The sequence below is a fragment of the Schistocerca americana genome, chromosome 2, assembly GCF_021461395.2.
Source record: "Schistocerca americana isolate TAMUIC-IGC-003095 chromosome 2, iqSchAmer2.1, whole genome shotgun sequence".
Lineage (NCBI taxonomy): Eukaryota > Metazoa > Arthropoda > Insecta > Orthoptera > Acrididae > Schistocerca > Schistocerca americana.
Genome location: NC_060120.1, coordinates 731,892,915 through 731,905,690, shown reverse-complemented (window position 1 = coordinate 731,905,690; position 12,776 = coordinate 731,892,915).

Below are 12,776 nucleotides of genomic sequence, written 5' to 3'. Positions count from 1 at the left end.
TAATTATATGTGTAGATTACAACTTCTTAAAAGTTAAAATGTAATCTCCTTGCGGGACTGCAATATGGATTTTTTAATCTTGTACCATATGTCACTACCATTTGTTTGAGTTCTTCATTTACCTCCGATATTTTGACCTAGGTACTGGCTAAAGACGGCATTCACATTTCTTAACAATATCATGTCATTTGATGAGAAGTTACACTGGGCATATTTCTATTCTTGGTTGTACATAGCATTGAAGTGATATGAATCGTTAACTTCCTCGTCAGTTACTTCTAAACATACAGTTCCACTCATTGTGCCATACGTATTTCTTTTGGTGCAATATCTATTTCTTGCAATTATCACAGAACCTTCCGTGTGTGGCGTTGGATCTTAAGAGATCAACCTCAACACCATCTCTAGCATACATTGCCAACTTTCCGGCCTGGAAGTCCATCTGCGCAGCTTTCGTCTGCAAAAAAATCAGTCCCCAAACGAAGTCCACTAAGAAGTCTTGAGCCACCAAAAGCGCTATGTTCCACTCTGTTATCATTCAACATTAATTGTGTTTGGTCTTGGAACATAACTGGCTTCGCCCTCTATCCAACGGATCCTACTAATATGATGCTACTTACTGGCAGAGGTAAAAGCTTTTCCTCTTGTCATATTCTGCGAAATAACACGGTTAAAATAATATTTAAATCAGCGTCTGTATTCATAACAGCTACGACCATTAACCAGCTCGCGTAGGCATTAATACCTGACTGTTTCCTGGGCTATGCACTTGGTTCTGCCCGTTCTCAATTCGATCTCGATTTCCTTCTCGTTTTTACACCGTAAAAGTTTTATTGCCCTTGTTTTGTCCCTTAGTGTACGTTCGATCCGCAATTCAGAGCAATAACTGATCGTCCTTGGTTTTTCCATTCATTAAACATGGGTACACTTTCATTCCTGTTTCTCTCATCCGTATTTCGTCCTTAGACCATCGTTTTTTTCCATTTTCCGATCGTGTCCTTCGTTCATATCTCCAGTGCCTGTAATCTGTAATTTAGATAGTCAGGTTGGTCCCGGTGATTACGTAACGATTTCCAAATGTATTCTGCTTTTATTTTTTGCCTTGAGTACGTCCAACCGTTTCTCCCTTCCACTCATCGAATATTGCATTTGTTAAAGGGTGTTGGCAGCACTAAGCGTCTCAGCTGCATCTAAATACTGGAAGAAATTAGATTAGAAATTCCATGATGCTTTTGTAAGTTTTTTCGTTCTCTAATGTGAGAATTGTGGAGATATTGATGCGTCATTGGTGTTTCAATTCGTTTAACCTTTTGAACAAAGTTACTTGCATAGCGCCCTAACACTGGCGCGAAAACAATGTGTGACTTAATCAACTGATGAAGGGTCGCACAGAACGTGGGGGATTCTGTCAAGCCTATCCTTCCTAGGCGACTGCAGAAGTTTCAGTCACGGAACCACATTCTTATTGTTGACGTCAGATATTGTTGTCTCAGCCAATTACTCTTGGCGTCCAATATAAATGTATGAGGAAAAGAAAGTAGTTGCTGTTACTGACGAAGCTGGCTTGCACGTGGCAACCACACTGCTTCGTCAGAGGACCAAACAAGTGCAGGCAAACTACTGTAAAAATTGTGGTAACTCAGATTACCAACAATCTACAATAATCGACTGAAGTAAATTACACTTTACATAACTTGAGTTTGCAAATGATAAATGAAATGTAATGCTATGTTCACTTCCGTTGATCTATTTCTGAACACTTGTCTAGTCCTGGATCCGCTCAACAGGGAAAGCACACTGAATAGAAGGATGTCGAGGTCCATATACAAGACACTTATTAGAGCTCTGATGACGTACGCAGCTCCCGTCTGGGGATATGCAGCTCCTACACGACTGCGCCGCCTGCATATCATACAGAACAAAGTGCTACGAATCATTAGCAACGCTCCACGCTACACACGCACCGTGGATCTTCACCAAGAATTTCGCCTTGATACGCTCAAGGAAGTAATCAAAATACACGCCACGCGACTATACAGGAACTCCAGACACTCGAACAATCCTTTCACCCTCACTCTGGGAAACTACGATCACAACCATAGGTAGAAGCACAAGCGGCCAAAGACACTACTAGCTAGGGCATAGCCACCTATGGTAAACTAACATACACTAACATGCGACAAACGTCGGCAAGCCCCTGCATATCAGCAACACTGACAGGTAATTACCAGCTGCTACTACAGCCGATCAACAGGCCACAGCAGGGACACCGACGAGCTTGCCCACTGACGCACAAACAATCCGCATACACCACCCTACACCGTGCATCCGATATAAAACGATAATAGACCTAACTGTTGCAGGTTGCTGACGTTGCACGAGAGCTCAACACCGGCACCCAGCGGCAGCGGCAACCTCCGAGCAACACCACCGCACAACGTCAAAGGCATCGACATGCACGATACCCACTACTAACAAAGCCTACCCCTGCACGACCTATCGCAGGCAGCCAGGCATCCGCTACTGCTCTTACCGCCCTACCTAAGTATCGCAGAGGTTTTTTTCCCTTGGCTCTTGCCTTAGCACTTTTTTCCTCTGCCCTTCAAACCGTTACCCTTCGTTCGACTTTGACCCAATCTATCTCCAGATGAGCGCGTATTAATGTTTAACCTTAACCAGACGTACGCAAACATCGCAGCACCCACATCCTGTGACAACTCACTTTAGTGAAAATTAACCCTTATGCAGAGATGGCAGTGGACCTATTGAGTTGGCCATCATGCCGGTGTGGGCGTGGAGGGCTCCACCTCTGTAAAAGAAATCCTGGGTCCAGTAAGCAAGGACTACAATAACTAGTAGAATGCCCAGGTGTGATCTTTTGGGAGCTACTGTAGGTTAGTACAGATGGGGTCCTGAGGTATGTTACTGACGCTATCGATACACTCTGGCTGACAATGGTCCACACGAATGTGCTCAAAATTACTTATATGTTTTTCGTGGTCGCTTCTATCCAAAGAACCCACAGTAGAGCGTTCCATAAGCGTGAGGTCTCGAATCTTGGTGCTGGTCCTTTTCCTCATTACCGCATAATTCTAACAAAAGATTTATTATGACTGTGAAGATTAAAAGTAATGAATAATTTACTATTTGCATAATCTTTATACTGAAAAAAGAAAAACAATTTTTCGAACGAGATTGTAAATAAAGAAAGGATAGCAGAGGACATTCGATCAAATCAGTACTGTCATTTTATTTACATTACTGTATCTACATTTGTGACAAATATAATCTGTAACCTGTGGGACACTGCACGAATCAGCATCATACTGATCGCAGAAACATGGGAAACAATAATTATTGCGACATACAGCCCATGTAATGAAAGCCGAAATTTTGCAAGTGCATAGGTTTTTCTGTTGCAAAGTAAACTTGGTTTACTCTTGTAAACGGTTCTTGGTTATCACATAATTTCGGGGCGTACCAAGCGCATCGAAGAATTTCACCAAAGACTGGTGCAGGTAACTGATGGAGTGTGGTTGATGGAATTTGTATGCAGTCTTCTCTAGGCGCCGTTTCTCTCTTCTTTTCGGTGGCGTGCGAGCAATTTAGTAGTCGTTTTATAAGGTTTTTCACTCGTCTGTAAAAGTAAACATCGCAAGGCTACACAGCGGAGTACATTTTGGAGGGATTACTTTAATACTTCATGTTGCCAGAACATCTCCAAACGTTAAAATTGAAATGATACACAATTAGTGTCGGTGGCGCAATTCAATCCAAAATCCTCACATTTATGTAACTAAATGCTTACAGGCCCTGTTACGGGCTCCTTGAATGGCAGCGACCATACATCGTATGTAAACATGCCTAAAATTTTCATAGTCGATTTTCTCGAAAACGGTTGAGAGTTGGTCTCCCTGCTGACAAATGTGTAAGGCCTAACGTTCCATCCATACCCTGTCGATATCAATCAAATCGGTAAGGAGAAATTCATGCGCACCCAATGTGTGTGGAGCCATGTGACTGCTTACATCCGCGTTTGGCGGATGAATATTCCCCTGGGACTTATTTTGGTTACTTAAGACCCAAGCATAACACACATCTGTGTTGTGTGCAACCTCTACGGCTTCGGACTACAACAATGTTAACGCTTCTCTGGAATCTGAGGGCTGCGTCGCGCATCTACTGGACGGTACAGCAGATATTGTCTGCTGCATATCCGGTGCGTAAACCACAACTTTCTGGCTGGAGATGGTTTCATATCGCAGTACTGGTGGCGTGTCAGTCATTCACCTTTATTTTCACTCTTTGTTCCATACATTATGTGGCCTCAATTTAACTTACAGGCGGTGGTCGACATTGTCTCCTTTGTGAGAAACTTCATTTAGTTGTTTTCGCGGAGGCCTAGATGACACGGAATCCATTCCGCTGCAGCTCAAACACCTTCTGCGCTACGTTCGTGAGACAAACGTTGTGGTGTGTCGACATGTCTTGGCGTTGCTGAGAGCTGGCAGTACACTTAAAGCGTCAGGTATGAAATAGGTCACGTTCAGCGCAAGTAGAGAACTTACATGGCTCCCACTGCCTCTGCAGTAAAGATTGACCTGCTCTGAGCGACGGAGTACGACGTTCTTATTAGACGTCGGGACAAAAGAAGAAAGCACCCACATGGATTTGAATTCAGTCCCGTCAGTGAATTTGAGTCATCAGTCTTATGATTGGTTGGATGCTGCCCACTACGAATTCCTCTCCTGTGCCTACCTTTCCCTTCCCATGAGAAATGGACTTTGCCGTCGGTGGGGTGGCTTGCGTGCCGCAGCTATTCATATAGGCATACCGTAGATGTAACCACAACGGAGGAGTGTCTGTTGAGAGGCCAGACAAATATGTGGTTCCAGAACAAAGGCAGCAGCCTTTTCAGTAGTTGCAGGGGCAACTATCTGGATGACTGATCTAGCCTTGTAACATCAACCAAAACGGCTCTGTTGTACTGGTACTATGAACGGCTGAAAGCAAGGGGAAACTACAACCATAATTTTACGCAACGGCATGCAGCACTGCTGTATGGCACCCACTTGAGTAAAATGTTCTGGATGTAAGGCAGTCCCCCATTCGGTTAGACCGTCAGTGAGAGAGCACTTCGATTTCCTGCTGCTAATAAGGCGAGTACACCGTTCGCTTGTTACACATTTTTACGAGCTTCAAACAGGTACAACTTATTTTCAGTTATCTGGGTAGTTACTATTTTATTTTTGTAATTTCTTGCGTGTTTGAGTGCCTACTAGACACAACCTTTTATTTTAATAACAGTGTAGTGTACAGTATCGCCGTTGCTATCGACCCTCGTATCGTACAGGCTTTTGTTTGTTTGGTTAGAACAGCTCAGTGTCGGTTAGACCGTCAGTGAGAGAGCACTTCGATTTCCTGCTGCTAATAAGGCGAGTACACCGTTCGCTTGTAGGGTAAACATAGTCATGTGTAGGGACTGTGGTTGTTGTGAGCGGACGCAAGGAGAATTGGCCACTCTTCGGGGGCAGGTGGAGGTTTTGTCTGTTAGGCTCATCGAGCTCGAGGCGCAGGCGTCGGCTCGTAGTGGCGTTGGGGCAACTGTGGTGAGACCTATGCCTACTTCGGTGGCCTTGGAATCGCATGGAACCCCTGATGTCGCTGCGTCTTCCGGCAGTGAGCATCTTACCGGTCAGCCATCACTCCAGGGTGAATGGCGGACAGTGGTGGGCTCGCGCGTGCCTGGCCGAAAGGCGAAGGTGGGATCTGGCCGCGTGGCAGCTGCCTTACCCCTTTCCAACAGGTACGGGGTGCTTCCTAGAGGTGATGACATCGTTTCCGAGCCACCACAGGATGCCTCGCCTGTTGGGCCAGTGGCCGATTCTCCGGCAAGGTCCCGACAGTCACAGAGGGCGGGCCTATTAGTTATAGGGAGCTCCAACGTTAGGCGGGTTATGGAGCCCCTTAGGAAAATAGCGGGTAGGTCGGGGAAGAATGCCAGTGTGCACTCGGTGTGCTTGCCGGGGGGTCTCGTCCGTAATGTGGAGGAGGCCCTTCCGGCAGCTATTGAACGCACTGGGTGTGACCGGCTGCAGATAGTAGCACATGTCGGAACGAATGACGCCTGCCGCTTGGGTTCTGAGGCCATCCTTGGTTCCTTCCGGCGGCTGGCTGATTTGGTGAAGACAACCAGCATCGCACGCGGAGTGCAAGCTGAGCTTAATATCTGCAGCATAGTGCCCAGAGTCGATCGCGGTCCTCTGGTTTGGAGCCGTGTGGAGGGTCTAAACCAGAGGCTCAGACGACTCTGCGACTATAATGGTTGCAAATTCATCGACCTCCGTTATTGGGTGGTGAACTGTAGGGCCCCCCTAGACAGGTCAGGCGTGCACTACACACCGGAAGCAGCTACTAGGGTAGCAGAGTACGTGTGGCGTGCACACGGGGGTTTTTTAGGTTAGAGGGACCCCCCCTTGGGCGAAACGATAAAATACCTGACGGCTTACCAGAGAGGACATTATCATCGTTGATAAAGAACGTCCGTCCTCAGAGACCAAAAACAGGAAAAGTCAACGTAATATTGGTAAACTGCAGGAGTATCCAGGGCAAGGTTCCTGAATTAGTATCTCTTATTGAAGGAAATAGTGCGCATATAGTATTAGGAACGGAAAGTTGGTTAAAACCGGAAGTGAACAGTAACGAAATCCTAGACACAGAATGGAATATATACCGCATGGATAGGATAAACGCCAATGGTGGAGGAGTATTTATAGCAGTAAAGAATTCAATAATATCCAGTGAAGTTATTAGCGAATGCGAATGTGAAATAATCTGGGTTAAGTTAAGTATCAAAGGTGGGTCAGATATGATAGTCGGATGCTTCTATAGACCACCTGCATCAGCAACCGTAGTAGTTGAGCGCCTCAGAGAGAACCTGCAGAACGTCGTGAAGAAGTTTCGTGATCATACTATTGTAATAGGGGGAGACTTCAATCTACCAGGTATAGAATGGGATAGTCACACAATCAGAACTGGAGCCAGGGACAGAGACTCTTGTGACATTATCCTGACTGCCTTGTCCGAGAATTACTTCGAGCAGATAGTTAGAGAACCAACTCGTGAAGCTAACGTTTTAGACCTCATAGCAACAAATAGACCGGAACTTTTCGACTCCGTGAATGTAGAAGAGGGTATCAGTGATCATAAGTCAGTGGTTGCATCAATGACTACAAGTGTAATAAGAAATGCCAAGAAAGGAAGGAAAATATATTTGCTTAACAAGAGTGATAGGGCACAAATCGCAGAATATCTGAGTGACCACCATCAAACGTTCATTTCTGAGGAAGAGGATGTGGAACAAAAATGGAAAAAATTCAGAAACATCGTCCAGTACGCCTTAGATAAGTTCGTACCGACTAAGGTCCAAAGCGAGGGGAAAGATCCACCGTGGTATAACAATCATGTACGAAAGGTACTACGGAAACAAAGAAAGCTTCATCATAGGTTTAAGAGTAGTCGAATCATAGCTGATAAGGAAAAGCTGAACGAAGCGAAAAAGAGCGTAAAGAGAGCAATGAGAGAAGCATTCAACGAATTCGAACATAAAACATTGGCAAACAATCTAAACAAGAACCCTAAAAAGTTTTGGTCATATGTAAAATCGGTAAGCGGATCTAAATCCCCTATTCAGTCACTCGTTGACCACGATGGCACCGAAACAGAGGACGACCGAAGAAAGGCAGAAATACTGAATTCAGTGTTCCAAAACTGTTTCACTGCGGAAAATCGTAACACGGTCCCTGACTTCAGCCGTCGCACGGACGCCAAAATGGAAAATATTGAAATAAACGATATCAGAATTGAAAAACAACTGCTATCACTTAGTAGCGGAAAAGCATCCGGACCAGACGAGATACCCTTAAGATTCTACAGTGATTATGCTAAAGAACTTGCCCCCTATCTATCAGCAATTTATCGTAGATCGCTGGAAGAACGTAAAGTACCTAGCGACTGGAAGAAAGCGCAGGTCGTTCCCATTTTCAAGAAGGGTCATAAATCAGATGCGAATAATTATAGGCCTATTTCGCTTACGTCAATCTGTTGTAGAATAATGGAACATGTTTTGTGTTCTCGTATTATGACGTTCTTAGATAATACAAATCTCCTTCATCATAACCAACATGGATTCCGCAAACAGAGATCATGTGAAACTCAGCTCGCCCTATTTGCCCAAGAAATTCACAGTGCCGTAGACACTGGCGAGCAGATCGATGCCGTATTCCTGGACTTCAGGAAGGCATTTGATACGGTTCCGCACTTACGTTTAGTGAAAAAAATACGAGCTTACGGAATATCGGACCAGGTTTGTGATTGGATTCAGGATTTCCTAGAAGAAAGAACACAACATGTCATTCTTAACGGTTCAAAATCTGCAGATGTAGAGGTAATTTCGGGAGTACCGCAGGGAAGCGTGATAGGACCTTTATTGTTTACAATATACATAAATGACTTAGTTGACAACATCGGTAGCTCCGTGAGGCTATTTGCAGATGATACGGTTGTCTACAAGAAAGTAGCAACATCAGAAGACTCGTACGTACTCCAGGAGGACCTGCAGAGGATTAATGCATGGTGCGACAGCTGGCAGCTTTCCCTAAACGTAGATAAATGTAATATAATGCGCATACATAGGGGCAGAAATCCATTCCAGTACGATTATGCCATAGGTGGTAAATCATTGGAAGCGGTAACGACCGTAAAATACTTAGGAGTTACTATCCGGAGCGATCTGAAGTGGAATGATCACATAAAACAAATAGTGGGAAAAGCAGGCGCCAGGTTGAGATTCATAGGAAGAATTCTAAGAAAATGTGACTCATCGACGAAAGAAGTAGCTTACAAAACGCTTTTTCGTCCGATTCTTGAGTATTGCTCATCAGTATGGGACCCTTACCAGGTTGGATTAATAGAAGAGATAGACATGATCCAGCGAAAAGCAGCGCGATTCGTCATGGGGACATTTAGTCAGCGCGAGAGCGTTACGGAGATGCTGAACAAGCTCCAGTGGCGGACACTTCAAGAAAGGCGTTACGCAATACGGAGAGGTTTATTATCGAAATTACGAGAGAGCACATTCCGGGAAGAGATGGGCAACGTACTACTACCGCCCACATATATCTCGCGTAATGATCACAACGAAAAGATCCGAGAAATTAGAGCAAATACGGAGACTTACAAGCAGTCGTTCTTCCCACGCACAATTCGTGAATGGAACAGGGAAGGGGGGATCAGATAGTGGTACAATAAGTACCCTCCGCCACACACCGTAAGGTGGCTCGCGGAGTATAGATGTAGATGTAGATGTAGATGTAGATCTCCGGGCCGGGACTACTCAAGAGCATGTCGTCATCAGGAGAAACAAAACTGGCTTTCTAAGGAACTAAGCGAGGAATGTTAGATCCATTAATCGGGCAGCTACGCATGAAAATTTAAAAAGGGAAATGGATAGGTTAAAGTTCGGTGACAGGAGGAATAGGACTCCTGGTCAGTTGAAAACAGGGCCACAAATACAAAATGGAATAGCGGTAAAGCAGGAGTAGGTTTAATAATAAATAAGGAAATGGAATTGCGGGGAACCTGCTATGACCAGCTTAGTAAATGCATTATCGTAGCCAAGATAGACACGTAGTACAAGTTTTATTGCCAACTAGCTTCACAGATGAAGATCTGTTTGATGAGATAAAAGAAATTATTCACATAGATAAAGGGGGACTGTAATTCGACAGTAGGAAAAGGAAGAGAAGGAAACATAGTAGGTGAGTATGGACTCGGGGGAAGGAATGAAACAGGAAGTCGCGTGGTAGAATTTTGCACTGAGCATAGTTTACACATCCCTAACACTTGTTTTAAGAATTAGAAAAGAAGGTGCTATACATGAAAGAGACCTGGAGTCACCAAAAGATATCGAATTGATTCTATAATACTAAGACAGAGATTTAGGAACCAGATTTTAAGCTGTGAGACATTTCTAGGAGTAGATGTGGACTCTGACCACAATTTATTGGCTATGAAGCGTAGATTAAAACTGAGGAAATTTCAGGAAGATAGAAAATTGAGGACACGTTGAAGGACCCAGAGGTCACTGGGTGCTTCAGAGGAAGCATCAGGCAACGGTTGACTAGAACAGGGGAAAGGAATACGGTAGAAGAAGAACGAATAGCTTAAAGTGACGAAATAGTGAAGGCAGCAGAGAATAAAACAGGTAAAAAGACAAGGGATAGCAGAAATCCTTGGATAACACAAGACATACCGAATTTATAACTAATGAAAGAAGAAAATATAAAAATGCAGAAAATGAAGCAGGTTAAAGGAATACAAACGTTTAAAAATATTAATGCAGGAATGACTAGATGATAAATGTAAGGATTTGGAGTCATATTTCGCTAGTGGAAAGATAGATAGTACCTATAGGAAAATAAAAGAGGCCTTTGGGAAAAGAGAAGCAGCTGTATGAATATTAAGCGCTCAGATGGAAAATCGGTCCTAAACAAAGAATGGGGTGGAGTGAATATGTAGAGGTTCTGTACAAGGGAGATGAACTTGAAAGCAATATTATAGAAAGGGAAGTGGACGCAGATGAAAATGAGGTGGGAGATATGATACTGAGAGAAGAATTTAACAGAGGTCGGAAAGATTTCAGTCAAAATAATGTCCCGGGAGTATATGATCAGAACTAGTGATAGCTTTGGGAGAGCCCATCATGACAAAACTCTTCCATCTGGTGTGCAAGATTATGCAACTAGCGAAACACCCCCAGACTTCAAGATCAATGTAATAATTCCAAATGCAAAGAAAGCAGTTGCTGATAGGTATGAAGATTACCAAACTATCAATAAGTCATGGTTGCAAAATACTAACACGAATGTTTTACGCAAGAATGCAAAAACTGTTGGAATATGACATCAAGAAAGATCCATGTGGATTCCGGAGAAATCTAGGAACACGCTGGGCAACATAGACCCTACGAATCCAATTAAATGATATGTTAAGGAAGACAAACCTACGTTTGTAGCATTTGTAGACTCAGAGAAATCTTTTGACAATCTTGACTGGAGTACTCTCTTTGAAATTCCGAAGGTAGCAGGGTTAAAATACAGGGAATAAAAGGCTGCTTACAACTTGCACAAAACTAGATGGTAGTTATGAGTAGAGGGGAATGAAAGGGAAGCATTGGTTGGGAAGGGAGTGAGATAGGGTTGTAGCCTATCCCCGATGTTATTAAATCTGTATATTGAGCGAGCAGTAAAGCAAACAAAATGAAAAAATTGGAGTAGGAATTAAAATCAATGGAGAAGAAATAAAAAGTTTTAGGTTTGCGGATGACACTGTAATTCTGTCAGAGACAGCGAAGGACCTGGAAGAGCAGTTGAAAGGAATAGATAGTGTCTTGAAAGGAGGATGTAAGTTGAACATCAACATAAGCAAAACGAGGATAATGGAACGTAGTCGAATTAATTCAGGTGATGCTGCGGGAATTAGATTAGGAAATGAGACACTTAAAGGAATAGACGAATTGTGCTGTTTGTGCAGCAAGGTAACTGATGATAGCCGAAGTACAAAGGATATAAAATATAGAACGGCAATGGCAAAAAAAGGAATGCTGAAGAAAAGAAATTTATTAAGATCACATATTGATTTCAGTGACAGGAAGTCTTTTCTGAGGGTATTTGTCTGGAGGGTAGCCATGTATGGAAGTGAAACATGGACGATAAATGGTTTAGACAAAAAGAGAAAAGAAGCTTGTAACACAATTGTCAATATTATCTACGAGGGTGAGTCCAATGAAAACCTAAAATTTGTAATAACAAATCGAAATTTCACGCCGCTATCCTGTCAGTTTGCAAGCGTGCTACAAAGAGCGTGCAGAGTGGCCTGTGGGTGGCAGCATAGTGCAGGTGCACACATACCGTCGCAGTATCAGTGTAAAGATGGCCACCCCACTTGCGACTTGCACCAGGGAAGAACAGCGTTCTGTTAATGTCGCTTTTTGCGTAGTGAAGGTGTGTAACCTACTGAAATTCATCGAGTACGTGATGCATGTTTGTCACAGCAGAAAGTCTACAAATGGAGTAGGAAGTTCGCAAATGGTGTGGCTTCTGTGGAAGATGCTCCTCGTCCAGGTCAGGCACAACGAGTTGTGACTCCACAGAACACTGCAGCAGTAGAAGCCATAGTGAAGGAAAACCGCTGAGTGACACTGAATGACATTGCAGTATGCTTACAGATTAGTCTTGGGTCAGCACACCACATTGTGCATGATGTGCTCCAGTTTCACAAAGTGTCTGCAAGATGGGTGCCACGGCAGCTGACTCCTGAAATGAGAGAACAACATGTTGATGCTTGTGAACGAGAAGGTGATGGCTTCCTTGCAAGAATCGTTACTGGGGACGAAACCTGAGTTTACTTCCACCAACTGGAAACGAAGAGAGCGAGCAACTAATGGCGCCATTCCTCGTCACCAAAATCAAAGAAGTTTCGAACAGAACCATCAGCAGGAAAGGTTATGCTGACTCTCTTTTGGAACGAAAAAGGCGTCATTTTGGAGCTTTACATGCCTAGAAGGACCACTGTCACCAGTGCATCATACACAGATCTCCTAAGAAATCATCTGAGGCCTGCAATCAAATCAAAGCGAGGTGAATTGCTGTCAGCAGGTGTCCTTTTGCAACATGACAATGCAAGGTCCCACACTGCCTGTACAACAGTTGCAACAA